Source organism: Protopterus annectens, chromosome 3.part0, assembly GCF_019279795.1.
Source record: "Protopterus annectens isolate FY-2018-M chromosome 3.part0, PAN1.0, whole genome shotgun sequence".
NCBI classification, from domain to species: Eukaryota; Metazoa; Chordata; order Ceratodontiformes; family Protopteridae; genus Protopterus; species Protopterus annectens.
Genome location: NC_056731.1, coordinates 1,104,930,922 through 1,104,948,966, shown reverse-complemented (window position 1 = coordinate 1,104,948,966; position 18,045 = coordinate 1,104,930,922). Strand labels below are relative to the sequence as shown.

At 41.6% G+C, this 18,045-nt stretch overlaps 1 non-coding gene across 1 annotated transcript; it reads left to right on the top strand.

Annotated features, from left to right (window-relative positions):
- Positions 1-17,308: 17,308 nt before the first annotated feature.
- LOC122797397 lies at positions 17,309-17,472 on the top strand. Its single transcript, XR_006364118.1, has one exon. It is a non-coding gene; the product is annotated as a U1 spliceosomal RNA (small nuclear RNA).
- Positions 17,473-18,045: the final 573 nt, after the last annotated feature.

The following is an 18,045-nucleotide window of genomic DNA, read 5'->3' as shown; positions in this document are numbered from 1 at the left end:
CAAGCAGTCCCATCAGAACAGATAGAATCCGGATTCTACTCAAGATTCTTTTTAATGCCAAAAAAGACAGGGGACTGGAGGCTAATCCTGGACCTCAGTATCCTAAACAAGTTCGTCAAACAGACCAAATTCCAGATGGTCATGGTTCAGTCTTTTCTCCCGTTTCTGGAAAAAGACAACTGGATGTGCTCAATAGATCTCCAGGATGCGTATTACCATATAAAAATGAGCAAATGCTCCAGAAGATATCTCCACTTCTGGCGCCAGTCATTACCAGTTTTGAGTGCTGCCCTTTGGTCTCTCTGTAATCCCTAGAGGGTTCACCAAATGTATGGCAGTAGTAACAGCTCACTTGAGACTGCAAGAATTCTGGGTGTTTCCATATTTAGACGACTGGCTCCTTACCACCCCCTCCAAGCATCTACTGCTCCTTGCTTTGCATTACACCCTACAGCTAGCACTACTCCTAGGAATATCTATAAACGAAGAGAAGTCACAACTCCTACCTTATAGGAGCAGCATTCGACACAAGGACTTGCATTGTCACTCTTCCTCATCACAGGCTTCACAAACTAAGATCTCAACTCTGATTGATACTCTCTCAGGACAAAGTCTCACCTTGTTCAGTCCTTCAACTGCTAGGATCAATGGCAGCAATGATTACTATAGTTCCCCTAGCAAGACTACATATATGATTACTACAATGGCTGCTAGCCTCTCAGTGGTCCCTATTAACACATCCTGTGTCCCACCCAATCTGCATAAACAGCTGCTGCAAGCAAGATCTGAATTGGTGGATGAAGCTAGAAATGGAACTAGGGAGTCATCCCTTCTCACCCTCTCAGCCCAAGCCGTAGTGACCATGGATGCATCCCTGATGGGGGAGGCATTTTCAGGGAAAGACAGTCCAAGGCACCTGGTCCCCCTTAGAAGTCAACTTGCATATCAACATCCTAGAACTGAGGGCAGTGCTTCTGGCATTGCAAGCAATTGAATCTGCCCTCCTGTTGGGGACAATTACTATTCAGTCAGGCAATGTGTCAGTGGTCTGGTACATCAACAAACAGGGGGAACCAGATCCTACCCATTGTATTGGGAAGCCAATGAGAGTATGGCAATGGGCGATAACCTCCAACCGCTTCCTGGTGGCAATGCACATTCCTGGGAGCTCCAATGTGATTGCTGACAAACTGAGCAGATGCATTCTCCTTCCACATGAGTGGTCTGTCAATCCCAAAGTGGAAACAGAGATTTTTCGTTGCTGGGCTCAGCCTTGCTGCGATCTATTCGTATCCCCCACCAACAACAATTGCAGTAGCTACTTTGCCCTAATCCTCCCTCAGGGGGAGTCCCTGAGGGACCCTCTATTGGCCCCCAGGACTGCTTTATGCCTTCCATCCCTTCCCTCTGATCCCACAATTTCTAAAGAAAGCTCTTCGGTTGAGAAGTAAAGTAATCCTCATTACACCCTATTGGTCCTGACAAATCTGGTTCCCCTTCCTTTGGCCTCATCTGGTTCACCACCTGTGGACTCTGGATCCAACTCCAGGGTTACTGTCACACCTACAGGGGCTGATCCATCCAAACCTATCGAGCCTCAAGCTGACAGCTTGGTACCTCCACGTCCGGTAATTGCCAGGCTAAATAACCTTTCTTCCCCTGTACGAAAAATACTTCTGGCTTCCCATAAACCGTCCACTGAAAAAATGTATCATAGCAAAGGGAACAGATTTGTTTTTTGGTCTCGGGAGAAAGGGTTGGCCCCCTTTCTAGCTCCTATTAGTTCAGTGTTGGAGTATTTATCAGCCTTACTCCATTCAGGGGCTTCAGCTTCTACGATCAGGGTCCATTTAGCAGCTATCTCAAACTTCCATAATGGTTTCCAAAATTCCTTATTAATATCTCACTGTCTGTGTAAAACCTTTTGGAAAGGAGTCATGGATATAAAACTACCCTTCAAAGAACCCATTGAACCTTGGAATTGGACGCTGGTTCTGCAAACTTTGACTCGTCATCCCTTTGAAACTTCTACCTCATGCGATATAAAATTCTTGTCTTGGAAGAATTTATTCTTGGTAGCTATTACCTCAGTGAGGAGAATATCAGAATTGTAGGCATTGTGTGTAAAATGCCCTTACATAGTTTTCCACAAAGAGAGAGAATCTCTTTGGACTCACCCTTCCTTTCTACCCAAGGTTGTCTCAGAGTTAAATGTCAATCAATCCACCCGACCTACCAGTTTTCTTCCCAAAATTTTCCATTAAAGGAGAATATTGCTTGCATTTATTAGATGTACATGGAAAACTATGTTTCTACTTAGACAGGACTAAGTCTTTCCATACATTTGACCAATTGTTCCTGTCCTTTTTAGAACCTAAGTTAGGAAAATTGGTTTCCAAAGTCACTTTGGCAAAATGGTTGAGAGACTGCATCTCTTTTATCTATCAACAAAAACAGATATGTTTAACTACCAAAATCAAAGCGCACTCAACCAGATCAATTGCTACTTTGGTGGCTTTTCATTCAAGAGCTTCTATGGATGACATCTGTGCAGCAGCCACTTGGGCTACCCCTTATACCTTTATCACTCATTACAAATTGGACTTGATCTCCAGGGAGAGAGCATCTTTGGCTCAATGGTGCTCAAGAATATCCATCCATAGGGCCTGCCGGGACACAAGGTAGCTAGGGACTCTGTCCCATCAATCATGAATGAATGAAGATTAACAACATCAGATAAAGAAGTTATGTTCATCCCACCCACCAACCCCCACCGAAAAACTCCTGGAGGTTTGGATTTGGTCCTGGTCATATGTTAGGGCATTTGCTCAGACAAAGCCTCCGCTTTATCTTTACAAGCAAACTTGATCTGAGGAGATTAGGAGAGGGGCACTATGGGTAACCTTAGCTCAAGACTTTTTGGCTAGTGCGAGCTTGTTATATCAACCGAGTTGGTTCCTAGGACGGAACTGAGACCCATCAGTCATGAATGAATAAAGGTCAACAACACAGATGAAATGTTATAGTAAGAACATAACTTATTTTTTTTCTTCCCTGCAACTGACCACCAGTTCTTCTCCTCATTCACTGAGTCTACTGGACCTGCTTTAGCCCCTCAGTCTCAACCTGACCTACAGTCCAGGCTGGTGGAGAGAACAAGGACACTGGTGTAGCATTATACTGCTGTTGGCAAGCGTGTCTTAACTCCTACCATGGTGGCAGTCATGTGAGCTCCTCATTTGTTGCCCTTAAGAGGTGTGTGTCTGCATACGTCTGCACATGCTAAACTTCCAAAGTAAGCAGCTCACTGCATATGCCTGGCAGAGTTCACCAGGACTGCACATTGTTTATTGTAGTGAGCTAAGGCTGCCTACTGTCCTTCAGGATGGATGAGCCAAAATCGGCTTCTCACTCCTATTTTCACCCTCCAGAATCTGTTCTTCTAACTGGTTGTTTGGGGTACAGTAAGGGCATTACCCCTTTGTGCCATGGGGCTACTTCAGGTCTCAGTGAAATTTTTAATAACAACAAAGGTATGCTTTGCTGATAACCACAGATTTAAAGTTTCACTGTCAGATATGCACTGTTAATGTAATGGTAATGTTTTGTTAATAGCAATGACAGCATACTGATTGCTTTTCATGTACATTTTGTTCCATTACTGTTGAAAGTACATCTTGCTGTAAATTGCTTCATATTCACTGCGATAATGTTTTGTTTTTGTGATGTTGTAGATGTGTTGGTAACCATTTGAAATGTCAGGACCCACTAGTGTGAGTTCCAAAACACTGAGACTGAATGGTCGAAAAAAGAGACTTGTATATATTATGTCTGAGATGGCCATTTCTCAGACTATTTCCTTTTTTTTCGAAGGTTTAGCAATCTTGGAGTTTCTGAGTTAGTATATATAAGTTTGGGGGAGTGTAGGGGGACTCACCCCCCTGCAAAAAAAAAAAAAAGTTAAAGAGATTCGCTCTTCTGGATTTTTACTTTTTTTTTTTTTTTTTTTTTGCATATTACCACTTGGCACTTTGAGTGCTGGCATTTCAATAGGGAGATGATGTGTTCATTAGATGCCATGGTCTCCATCACAGGAGTAGCTAGGGTAGGGCAAAGGGGACAGTCTCACCAGGCATAAAATGTCAGGGCATGAACTGTACTACCAGCATTAAGAAGTGAATGCAGTTACAGCTGTTGTGATCAAGGCTGAAATATGGTAATTTGATCAGCTGTAGCAAGTGATTTGTTACATAAACAAACAAAGAAGAAAAGGAAAAACTGTTAGCTTTTAGGGAGAAGACCTTTTTTCCCCTCATCAACCTAGAGTTGAAGAGGAGCCAGATCAGGAACCTGCAAAGGGTGTGACAACAGCTAGCTACAGCTCTGGTCTGAATTACAGTTTAATTTTGCAGGTGCTTACAGTGATGATACCAAGTTCACAGAGTATACTAAGTAAATAACTGAACCATTTAACCAGGCTCAGAAAGAAGGCTTTTAAAAAAAGAAAGCTTAGACACAGGCAATGACCAAAACTTTCTTTTAAAGACAGACTTCCTGTGCAGACTGGTTGCTGAACTCCACAGTGTGCTACAAATTCTGTGGCAGCCATCATACCACATTTGTAGAGTTTGTGAAAGATAAGTTGGTTAACTGGACTGGTCCGTTCAGATAAGAAATAGGGGTTGAGAGTACCCACAAAGATTTTTTTCTTCTTCAATCACACTGGATGATGTTTCCCTGTCTCCTCTTGCCCTGATCCTTGCAAAAAAAATCTAGGCTCCTAGAAAAAAAATAAAGGTATCAGAAACAAGATATTATATGATCATTATTATGCAGTTGAAAAAGGGCAAAATAAAACATATTTTCTTTATGCAGTGAAGCTGGCAGGAAAAGGAATTTTACTCTTAAACAGTTACATCCACCCTGCTTTAGAGTGAACCTTCCTGGGAAGTCGTCACATTTTATTCTTCTGAAGATGCAATTGTTAAACAAGGCACTCTGCTCCATAAGGGAGGTGAGGACTCATCTCACATGGGAATTTTTGCAGAGGAAAACTCTTCAGATACTTGCAGGCAAATAAGAAGGGGAAAATGATGTTCTCCCAGTCTGTTAGAGAAGGAATTTAGGAAGAATGCAGCTTTTGTAGTAAATTAGAAAGGAGGTAATACAGAAAAGTTTTATTCAAGGGAGAAAGATTCTATCGATAAACGCTGGTCTAAGATGCTGACTGTACTAAGTACAGAGGGTCAATTGTTTCTATTTAAGTACACTTTTTTTCTGTATAAAGAGGTTTTGGTGTGTACCATGCCAAATTTATTTGTGATGCTTCCTCCTTAAATGTTAAATATTCTAAGATAGCCTTTGTGCCTACACTGCTGATAACAGATAAGGGAAACTGGTGTCTCTATCTTCCTTTCCAGGCAAGTAGAGAACTTCTTGTTTCAGTGAACAGAGAAATTATTTAAAGGAACATTATAAGATTGGACTCAATAACTACAACAATTCAGCCAAAATAAAACACATCCAATAAAGAAAAAATATCAATGTTCATCACTCTCACTGCTGCAGTAGCCTATGGCTATATGGGTTGTATCCTACCCAGGATACAATGGCCTGCCAGTCTCCAAAAGTCTATGGCTCCCACCTGCACATTGGCACCCAGGCTGCTGTAGCTCAAAAACCCCAAGGGAGAAAAGAGCAGCCTGGATGCTTATCTCTTCAGTACTTTCTTGACACCATTGAGAGAGCACCTCTGTGCTTCACTGGATCAACATTCAGCTTCATCCTTCATTTCTGACAAAGTTCCAAAAAAGCCACCAACTCGTTGGAATACACACGGCAAAACAACACTTTAATAAAAAAATAGTAAAAATATATAAAACATGTGAGTGCTTTCACAGAGTCCTCTCTGCTTCCTCAGACATACTACAGTAACTGCTGCTTTTGTTTAAATAATGATACATCTATGTCTGAGGAAGCAGAGAGGACTCTGTGAAAGCGCTCAAATGTTTTATTCTGATTGTTAATATCTAGCAGAAAACACCTGTTCAGACAAGCACTTTTTATTAGTGCTCATTAAAGTTATCTGTGCTAGTTCTGTACTTTTTAGCTGTGAACTGAAAGAGTTCAGCTATTTAAAAAAAGGTGTTTTATGCATGCATACACTACCCTTTGTAAAAAAGAGATAATTGCTAGGTTTTACATGTAAAAGTGTCTTTTATTGCTGTGGTGTCCTGGCCAGGTGCAGCTTACAACGAAATGTAAATTCTGAGTTTGTTAGCCTGGGAACTAAAGGAGAAGTGATAAAAATTATGTAATGTGAAATGACTCAGCAGTACTGGGTATTATCAATTTAAGACTTTCTCGGAGAGAAAGATTGAGCATTTTGGATTTTGTCTGAAGCTGACAACAACTCACCAACACTTTGCCTTGTAAGTAAAATTATTTAGGACATAGTTTCCCTCAGAGTTAGATAGGAATTTAGCCAGATTAGTCTTGCTGTTTTCTATATTTAGGTCAGACTATGCTACAATATTGTTTTAAAGTTCCTGTGATTTCTGAACTCTTGATTAGCACTGTGTTGAATTGATGAGATTTTTCTTGTGTTTTTATTATTTATTATTAAATATTTTTAAACTTTTCAACTGTGGCTGTTTTGTGTAGAGATAATTTAAGCTCTAGAGTACTTGCATGTATTTGGTGATACTGTCCAAGCCACTCCAATAGTCTTGATTACTGGGCCAGTACACAGGCATCACATATTAATTGGTGGCAGTGGTGGGATATCCACATTAAATATTAATTGTTTGATAGTGGTCAGATAGCCATATCACATATTAATTGGCTTGCAGTGGTGTGGATAGTGAATTCCTGTAGCTTCTGTACTGTGATCATTGAAGGTGTTTTTGTACTCTAAATCAGCCAAGCAGTGAATATTCAGAGTTCAGATCACAATTGTTTTATTTCTTTTGTTAGCTTAGTTAGTCAGGGAGAGCAGGCAAGCATGTCAACAGAGGAGTACGGTCAGCTGACAAGGAGCCAGTTGGCTGTGATGTGCCAGGCTAAAGGACTGGTGCATGGAAACCTGACTAAACCAGACATGATTGCAGCTTTGGTCATAGCTGTATCAGAGAACAGCAAACAGGAGCATGATCAGACTGATCGTGGAGATGTACAACACTCAGAGAATGGACAGCGCAACCTTTCTGCAGAGGACTTAAAATCTATCTGGAGCTAAAGAGACTTGAGTTGGAGGCCAGGAGCAGAGAGACTGAGACGTCTACAGGCTGAGGAAAATGAGAAACTGCTATGCCTGGAAGCTGAGGAGAAGGAGAGGCAGAGGCAGCACGAAAAGGAGATGCTGACTCTTTGCCAGAGTCATGGAGGTAATGGGGAAGGGAGTAACTGGACTCCAGAAGCACAAAAGGCCAATAAATTTCTTCCGCAGTTTACAGAGGAGGATAATTTTGATAGTTTCATTCATATGTTTGAGAGGGTATGTAAACAGTATGATGTTGACGTAAGGCTCTGGGTACGGTTCCTGACCCCCTTACTCCATGGTAAAGCTCTAACTGTGTTGTCTAAACTTGCTGATTGTGAATATTTTGATTATACTGCTGTTAAAAATCACTTGTTAGAATGTTTTAAGCTAACACCTGAAATGTATAGGAAAAAGTTTTGTGAGCATAGACGCAAGGCAGATGAAAGCGTGTGTGAATATGTTGCTGAACTGAGCACTTTTTTTCATAGGTGGGTGAGTGGATGTCATGTCACTTTTGAAGGGCTGGCAGACCTTTTAGTGAGGAAACAAGCCCTTAGCACTTTGCCTGAAGACATGAGGATCTGGTTAGCTGATAGACAGTGTGCTACTTCAGATGAGTTGGGGAAGAAAGGAGACCTATATCTAGCAAGCAGAGCATCCCTGCACAGGAAAGAGACCCCGAGTACTGCTCATGGGTCTAAAGGAACCTATGGTGGGCAGCACGGACTGCCCCAACATAATTTGCCAGTAGCAGGGGAAGCCACTAGTCCAGGTACACATCCAGGACCTAGGGTTAAATGTTTTGAATGCAACCAGTGAGGCCATGTGGCATACAGATGTCCATGGAGGCAAGGTGGGGAACAAAAGGTGAGAGAGCCAGTAAGTGGGAAAGACAAAATGCCAATAGTAGGTTGTCTTGAGACAACAGAGGTACCAAACTACCATCCTGCAGATGTCCTGATAGGGAAGGATTTGGATGAGGCAGTACCATGTGTTTATGGAGTTACACGCAGTCAGGCTAGGAGACAAGCATGTGGGTCTGGTAGCATGGGGGCGACCCAGACAGACTGCAGACTTGCAGGCAGGACTGGTGAGATGGTTACTTCAGGGAGGGAGCTACTCTGTAGCAGTGAGACTGAATGTGAGCCACAGATGCTTGTGGGTACTGATGTTCCCTTGGACAGAGTGACTGCAAAGGTAAAGGTGAGTAGTAGTACCCAGGCTGACAGTGAGGCACCACTGTCAGCCGATGCCAGACTTCCTGTGGAAGGGGAGCTAGGAAGGGTTACAAAGAGTGACTTGAGACAGGCTCAGCTCTCAGACTCTGCATTGCAAGGCCTGAGACAGGAAGCTAGTGAGGCACCTGATTATCAAGGGAAAGGGGAATCTATATACTGGGACAAAGGGTTACTGTATAGAGAGTGGACCCCTGAGGGAGGGCTAGAAGGTGAGAGGGTACAGCAGTTGGTAGTGCCTAGAGCCTACTGTCTGGCGCTTCTAGTCATAGCCCATGATATTCCTTTTGCACGTCATATGGGCATAAAACATACAAAGAGATGTATTATGCAGAACTTCTGTTGGCCTGGAATTTCCAGAGATGTAACAGGGTACTGCAGGACCTGTGAGCAGTGCCAAAAGGTAGGCAAGGCAGGAGACAAGGTGAGAGCTCCTTTGATGCCTTTGCCTGTGATTGAGGAGCCATTTCAGTGGGTAGTTATGGATATTGTGGGGCCTCTGAGTACCCCAAGTTTCACAGGGTAAAGTATATCCTAGTGGTAGTGGATTATGCTACACGATACCCTGAGGCAGTGTCTCTGTTCTCCATTGAGGCAGAAAAGGTGGCAAATGCTTTGTTAGAGATTTTCAGCAAGGTAAGTTTCCCAAAAGAAAAACTGACTGACAGAAGTGACAATTTCATGTCAGACCTGCTGGCTTGTCTGTGGAAGTACTAATGGTCTTGTTGAGAGGTTAAACTCTACAATCAAGTCCATGCTATGGGCATTTGCAGATCAGTTTAAGAGGGAGTGGGACAAATATTTGCCCCATTTGTTGTTTGCTTACAGAGAGGTTGCCCAGGAATCCACAGGTTTTTCACCATTTGAGTTGTTGTATGGGCATAGCGTGAGGAGAACTCTAGATTTAATTCAAGATGAGTGGGAAGGTGAGTGTGAACCTCACAAGGAGTCTGTTGTGGCATATGTCCTAAACCTCAGGACAAGGCTCAGGAAACTCATGGACTTGGCCCAGGAGAAGCTAGCAGAAGCCCAAGAACAGAAAAAGGTGTGGTATGACAGGAATGCTCAAGCTAGAAAGTATGCTGTGGAGCAGCAGGTAATGGTTCTCATTCCTGTCAGACACAACATGCTGCAAGCAGCTTGGGAGGGACCCTACAAGGTGGTAAGAAAGGTAAGTGATGTTAACCACATGGTGCAACTGCTAGGCAGAAGGCAGGGGCACAAATTGTACCATGTTAACATGATGAAACCATACCATGATAGGGAGGCCCTTGTGCTGAGCATTTGCAGTGGATTGCAGGAGGAGTCTAAGGGAGATCTGGTGACTGATCTCCTCAGTGAGGCTCAGACTGACACCTCAGTGGAAGGAAAACTTTCAAGAAATCCGAGCAGTGTTACAGGAGTTTGGGGACATGTTCACTGGGAAACCAGGGTGCACCCACCTGGTGCAGCACCAGGTGGATACAGGACCCTAAAGGCTTATTAGGCAGGCCCCTTATAGGGTGCCTGAGAGAGTCAAACAGAGTCTGAAGGAGGAGATACAGGAGATGTTGGAACTAGGGATGATTCAAGAGTCCAACAGTCCCTGGGCCTCCCCAGTGGTGCTGGTGCCAAAGAAGGATGGCAGCACCAGGTTCTGTGTGGACTACAGGAAATTAAATAGTCACACAGAGTCAGATGCTTACCCCATGCCTAGGACAGACGAGGCCCTAGAGGAGCTGGGTGGGGCTACATATCTTACAACTGTTGATCTTAGCAAGGGTTACTGGCAGGTACCCTCGACTCCCAGTGCTACAGAGAAGTCAACCTTTGTGACTCCTTTTGGCTTGTATGAGTTCACAAAGATGCCCTTTGGGATGAAGAATCCCCCAGCAACTTTCCAGATGCTGGTAGATCATATTCTAACAGGAGAGTTTCCCCTTGCTTGCCTAGATGATAGTGCCATTTACAGCCATTCCTGGCAAGAGCACCTTCAACATGTCCGGGAGATGCTGGGCAGACTACAGAGGGCAGGGTTGACCATTAAGCCCAGCAAATGTCAGTGGGTATGGCAGAGGTCTCCTACCGGGAATAGAGAGTGGGGAGTGGTAAGATCAGGCCAGAACCTGCCAAAATGGAAGCCATTCAGACATGGCCTGCACCTGTTACCAGAAAGTAGGTGAGGGCATTCTTAGGGACAGCAGGGTACTACAGAAAGTTCATCCCCAGTTATAGGACCCCCATGTGTTAGCCAGTCCAGATTACAGCAAATAATTTGTTGTGCAGGTGGATGCTTTGAACCATGGGTTGGGGCTGGACTTAGCCAGATTTCTTCAGAGGGAGAAGAGAACCCAGTGGTTTATCCCAGTCATAGACTCCAACCCAGGGAGGAATGCTATGCAGCTGTAGAAAAGGAATGTCTAGCCATAGTGTGGGCACTGCAGAAACTTCAGCCTTATCTGTATGGAAGAAAATTCACTGTAGTGACAGATCACAACCCCCTAACATGGTTACACAAAGCCAGCCAGCAAAATGCCAAGTTGCTAAGATGGAGCCTAGTGTTGCAAGCATATATGTCAGTGCAGCACCACAGTAGGATTAGCAATGCCAACGCAGATGGGCTCTCAAGACAGGGAATGGGGTAAGGTATACTCAGACAGACCTAACCCACTCAAGCAGTGTTTCTCAAGGGTCACTTGAAAAACTAGCTTGAGTTCTCCAGGGGGGGAGAGATGTGTGAAGATAGGTGAAGGCTGCCAGCCTAGCCAGATAGAATTTTGTAGATAATTCTGTCATTTGTAAATATTAATGTAAGCCACAGGCTTGTTCTCTTAAATGTGAAAAGACTGCATTGGATATTGAACTGCAAAAATGTAACAACAGCGCACTCTGCGGTAAGAAAGCTAAGTCAAGTATTTTATGACTGTCTTTGATGTCACAATTCGGAGCCAATATGTTTAGAGGGAAGCATCCTGCCTATAGTTTTAAGACCAGAGTTAATGGCTAGAATGTGCATGTATAAATGTCATTTATTGCTCTGGTTTCTGACCAGGTATAAAGAATGTAAATGTAATTTCTGTTAGCCTGGGAGCACCAGAGAAGTGTGAAGAATGATGTCATGTGAAGCAGCTCTGTGTTATCAATTTAAAGAGAGACAATCAGAGAACTCAGAGCATTTGTCTTCAGAACATCCAACATCACCCGCACTGCTTTGTTCTATATGTAAGTTATTTAGAACTGTGTTTTCTCTTAGATATAGCTAGGAAATAAAAATATTAGACTAGTTTGTTTTCTGTGTTGTCAGAACTTTTCTACCGTATTATTTTAACTGTTTCTCTGTGATCTCTGAACTCTTGACTAGCACTGTGTATTAAGAAGTATTGCCCTGTGTTTTTATTATTTATTATTAAATATTTTTAAACCTTTCAACTGTGGCAGTTTTATGTAGAGTTAATTTAAGCTCTAGAGTACATTGCATGTATATAATGATACTGTACCAAGTCACTCCAAATAAGTCTTTACTGTTAGATTGCACTAACCATTTAAATAATAATATTGCACAGTAATAATTGGGCACCCTTTTAAGGGCCTTTGAGTAGCTGATAAATATTAGTGGGTGGTGGCAGTGATTTCTACTGTATAGTCTGGGTAAAAGTGGCACAGCTGGATAACCTGTGCCAGCCTTTCCCAGGAGTGTCTGTGTGGTTGTATAAACTCTTATCTCAAAGTGTGTCTGTGTGGGTGTGTGTGTGTGTGTGTGTGTGTGTGTGTGTGTGTGTGTGTGTGTGTGTGTGTGTGTGTGTGTGTGTGTGTGTGATCTACTTGGGCAGGGACACGAAGCACTGATTGGACAGAGAGGGTGCTGGAGGTTTTAGCTTGCCCACTAGGCTGAAGTCTGGACCCTATAGCTGTGCTAGTGGGGAGTCTTATTGGGGACCTGGAGAGAAAGGGAGAAACCAGCCCCAGACTGACTGTGATCTCTGTGTGCTCTTAAGGGAAATTGTAATTTACTGTGTGTATCTATTATCCTTTCCCTATATGAACACCCCTCACTGGTGTTAGTGGTGAGGACTGAGGCTCCTTGATTGCTAGGCCAGTGCACAGGCATCACACCGGTAACTATGTCAAGCTCTACACCAATATCCTACACAAGCGCCTGTATAACTGCATTGACTCGGCAGTACGTGTTAGTACCAAAACAAGCTCTTTAATGAAGAGCAAACCTGCCTGGTGGACAACCACCATTAGCAGGCTTTACAATAAAGGGAAGAAACTGCTGTCTAAGAGTAAGAAAAAGCAGGCTCTAAACTGGAGATACTCCCTCCTCAACTTAAATAACCAAATAAGACTTCCTGTGAAGTCTTCCAAGGCAAACTTCAAATCCAAGTTAGCTTCCTCAACAAAGGACAACCATAAGGCATTCTTTAGTTACATAAGTAAACCTAAAAGGTAAGGCCCAGGTTTGCACTGAACTGGTAGTTAATGGTAACACATATACTGACACCTCTCCCCTACCTTGTATCTCTAAAGAGCAGGTCATAAACACCCTTTCTAAGGCCAAAAACACAGCATCAGTGGGACCTGATAATGTTGCAGGCTGCATTCTACATGGGCTCAAACAAGAATTAGCATCACCATTGGTACTCTTTTCAATCACAGTCTAAGCACTGGCTTTGTCCCAGATGAATGGAAAACAGCCACCATTATCCCCTTGCACAAAGGTGGTGTTTTTATTGACCCCAGAAACTACAGACCTATTAGCCTGACTATCCTTATCTGCAAGGTTATGGAGAGAATCATCATGGACCTTATCAATAAAGATACAGGTAATCTCCAAACACTAGATCCTACCCAGTTTGGATTTGTCAAGGGGAGATCATGCCTGTTAAACCGTGTGAACTTCGAGACAGTCACCAGGGCCCTGGATGAGGGGAAATCTGTGCATACAGCTTACCTAGACCTAGGTAAGGCATTTTACACTATCCCTCACTCAGGCATCATTGACAAACTCTGCCAGTTAGATATCAACCCTTATATCATAAGGTGGGTTGCGAACTGCTCACTGATAGAACCCATACAGTCAAAATAGGGGAATCCATGTCCAACAGCAAACCTGTAACCAGTGGTGTTCCGCAGGGATCAGTCCTGGGACCTCTATTGTATGGAATCTATTTCTTAAAGTAGAAGCTAAAGCCAAGGGACTGTGGCTGACAAAGTTTGCCGATGACTGCAAACTGGATGCAGTCATAGAATCTCCAAACAATGTCAACATCCTTCAAGAAGGTCTTACACAAACAAATGATTGGTTGCAAAGTCATGGACTCCAATTCAGTGCAAAAAAATGTATTATCATCATCCCTTTCGGTAAGAGCGACATTCCTGCAAATTACCACATCAATAGCAATTCCCTAAGTGTGCACTCAGTGGTGAGAGATCTGGGCACTCAGGTTGACAGCAACCTTGCCTTTGATCACCATGTTTCCACAGTGGGTAGATGGCATTCTATATGGCTCATCTCATAAGTAAGGGCATTGCTTTGAGAACAGGAGGAAAATATCACCTCCTGTACTCTTCATTCATTAGGCCAGTACCTGAGTACAATGCCCCCTTTGGTATGTACCTTTCAAAGCACCTGCAGCAAATGGAGAGACCACAAAGGTTCCTCACAAGGAAAGTTCAAGGTCTTCAGTAGCTGTCTTATGTGGATCAGCTGAAATGACTGTGAGTTTATTCTGTTTCATACAGACTACTGAGAGGTGATCTCTGCCTTGTGTATAAGCCAATCTCTGACCCTGCTTTATTGGAAATAAATCACACCTGCACACCTGGATATTAAACGGTGCACGGATTACTCGCTAAGGACCTAAACCTGGAAGGTGACATCAATAGAACCTGCTGGAGGGACAGTTTTGTCTCCCAGAGGTTACCATGCCTTTGAAATAGACTCTCACTTCACGTCAAACAGAGCACCTCATTGGCCATCTTGAAATGCAATCTGGACGATTGGATGGGTAACCGTAAATTCATCCCGGGGGTTCCACCCATATCCCTGTTGGATAGGAGCAATAGGTGCTGATCATGGTAACAAGGGTAAATTTTGCTAGGCTTGTAAGGGCCCTCAGGTCATTAGCCTAGTAACTTCCTAAGATCCTATGATCCTATTATATCATAGGATAATTACTGGTTCTGCCCTTGTTAAAATCAATGTTTAAAATCAAAATACTGTCACATGAGCACAGAATGATTATTATTGACAAGATGCAAGGAAGACATGACAAAAAGGAATTAGCTAAAATGAAAAAAATTGCTGATAGCAAAAGACACTCAGGAAAGAATGGCTTATAAATAGTGGATGCTGCCATTAAAGCAGTGAATTTCGAGAAACTTATTTTTAGCAGAACAAACAACATAGTAAAACTAGCTGTGATTGCACAAGTCATATTTTCATAAACTATAATGGGGAAATATCTTTTTAAAATGATGGCACAATTCTGAATTTAATTTTTGTCAGCTGGAGTTTGGAGAGTGGAATTGCAGCAGTATATGAAGTGCTGTTGATGCAACTCCTGTTTATTTAAAATTATTGTTATCCTTTGCTTTAGATGATAATTGTGATGATGAATTTGTTGCCGAAGTGTGTGACTTAATATAATTTCATGCATTCCTTTCTCCTAAATCACATTTATGTCCTACGTCATTTTAAAGTATAGATTACCTAAGTAGTCAGGCTGAGATACCGTAGTAAATAAAATTGACATACTTAAAGAATTAGAAAAAAACATTCTGTAAGCATAAGGAAGAATATATAATCATACTGTGTGTTTCATACCCAAAGATGTTAGTAACTTTGGAGAACCACTGTCCAACATTTGACAGACAAAGGATGATGAGCTATGCTTTGAAGATGTCTGATTTGCCTGGGGAAACTGCTTAGGCAATACTCCAGTTTATTAGAGTCATAAAGTATGTGAAGTACATTGATTATGCTCTGAAATCAGGAAAAGGAAAAGCTTGTTGTGTACTTTTCTGCTATCAAACAAGTGCATAACATTTCTTGTTATGTGCAGCTCATAGAGTTGTCCTGCACAAGTCTTGTGCAAGAGCATACACAGCAGCTGTCACGAAAGAGTGGTAAAGACTAAAAGAACCTTGAAAACTGTAAAACATTTCTTGCTGCCACCGAGAAACAATAAGCCCAAATATTTCAAAGTCTTTAAAACTATTAATCCAGAGATACACAGTTTCTGGCCACTGTATATGCAAGATTGCTACATTTTTATGGCTTTTAAAGCTGTAAAATACCACACTCCTAAACAGTAGCACCCTAAAGCAGCTGAAGGTCCGTATACTATAAAGACTTACGATCAGATCTCAGTGATAATAATTAAGTGGTTATATGGTCTCAACACATTTATTTCAAACATAACTTGGTTATGACTGGAGAGCCAAACATAATCCTCTATTTTACACTGGAAAATACTTTGCACTTATCTTGAACTTAATTGTATTTGTACTTGGGAATCTCCCCAATGACCTTTCTGCATATGAGCAATGTCCATCTGGAACTTCCCAAATGACAAACAAAGTTAAATGCATACATTTATGACACTTTGGCGCAAAGCATTAGGACTATGAACTGCTAATTATATTCATTCTGCAGTCCACTGTTTGATTCCCTCAGCCTCCATTAACCTACTATGAGACTTCAAACAAGTAAGTTTATCAAATGCTGTTCTACAGTTGCCTGTAAAAAGAAACATTTGTGTATACTGAGGTTATTTGGTTCATAGGTTCATAGGCACTTGATCTAAGAAGATCTTAAGAAGCCAAATATCACATTGCCATGGTAAGAGGAAACATGGTTATCAAACACATCTAAAAAAAAAAAAAACACAAATGATCACAAGGCACGCAGCTCTCAAAATTCTAACTTAAAATTCAGGAAAAAATAATCAATGACTGATCAAGTAAAAATGCTACTGATCAAGGACACACTTTAAAAAATGCAGAACTATACTGACAGTATTAACAGTGAATGTACACAGAGGACCAGGGCTTGTTTTAGCATACATTTTCTGTAGAATTAGAAGCCTATTGCTCTAATGTGTACCAGGATACATAATCATCTATGTTGACCAATTACTGACCACAAGATTATAATCAGCAAAAAGGTAGTGGTTCTGTAAAGAGTAAAGATTTAACTTTATATACCAGCTTTGCAGGTTTATACACTTATACTCATGGCAGTATTTCTACAATCAACATTTTAAATATTTGCTACTAGAATTCATCTATGTTCAGCTTATGTTTACAATAGTTTAGTATGTTGTCACTGAACTGTTAGTGTGATATATGTATACAGGTAGGTAATTACTTGATATTAGAAAGGTATGGCCAACTTAAGTATAGTATTCGTAATTTACTTTAGTACATTGTCATATAAGGCTAGTGCAGTAAGTATAGGTATAGGTATGTCTATAAAACTCATTTATTATCTCAGTAATATATATCTGTCGTATTATGTGTTGAATCACTTGCATATGCTAATTTGGTAGAATCCACTCTATAACTAAAAATCCTTGATATTTTGTTTTACTGTAATGAACTGCCGTGACGTAAAGCAATGCAAATTTCAGGAAAGCACTACTCCATGGGAAATGATAGATAAAAATAATGTGTATACTTCCTGACTAGGCTTCTGAATTCTGTGTCTAGCTGTATAGCTGTGTGTTGGGATGTTACAATATTTGTGAACTGTAGACCTGTTATAGTAGCACCCCTGTTTGTAAAGTAGACCAGAAATAAGGAAAATTATATTAGTAAGTTAGTATTCATACTTACCTGGCAGGGGAGAAACCACGCTCAAAAAGGTGGTTCTCCCAAGGCGGGGCTTATCCATTGTACTTCGGATGGGTTGACCTTCGTGATTTCCCCAAATGCGGGAAACCCAACTACATAATTTATGGTAGTGGGGGACTGCATTCGCGCTGTCTCCTGTACATTAATACAAAAGTAGATTTATGTGTGTTTGAGGTAAAAGGATAGTACTACCTATATGTAAAACAATTGTGAGTTTTCATTTGTTTATAGAGCACACGGTTTCCGAATTGTTTTAGGGGATCTTCATTATCCTGTACAGCTTGATGGATCGCAAAAGTCTGATACAGGAGTCGCTGCCACTGAAGTATGCATATACACCAATAATGCAATCTGAGTATGCATATATTAAGCGCTTAATGCATAGGGGATCAATTGTTTTAGAATACAACCTGTAGTCACACACACATTTAAGACGCAAAATACAAATGTTCTTAAAGATAGCTACAAATATATTGTATAAAATAAATGCAATAGCTAGCACAACAGGTTTTGGTGTAGACACAGATCAAAGCTCAGTATAACCAGTCAAAGCTCAGTATAACCAAAGTGGCATAAATGTTTTCAAAGATTTGACAACAAAGTAACAGCTATAAATATTTCAAGTGAAAAAGCAGTAAAGACATGATAATGCATTTGCAAGGGAATGACTACATGATGTGTAAGATACTTTAGGGAATGAAACATAATTCA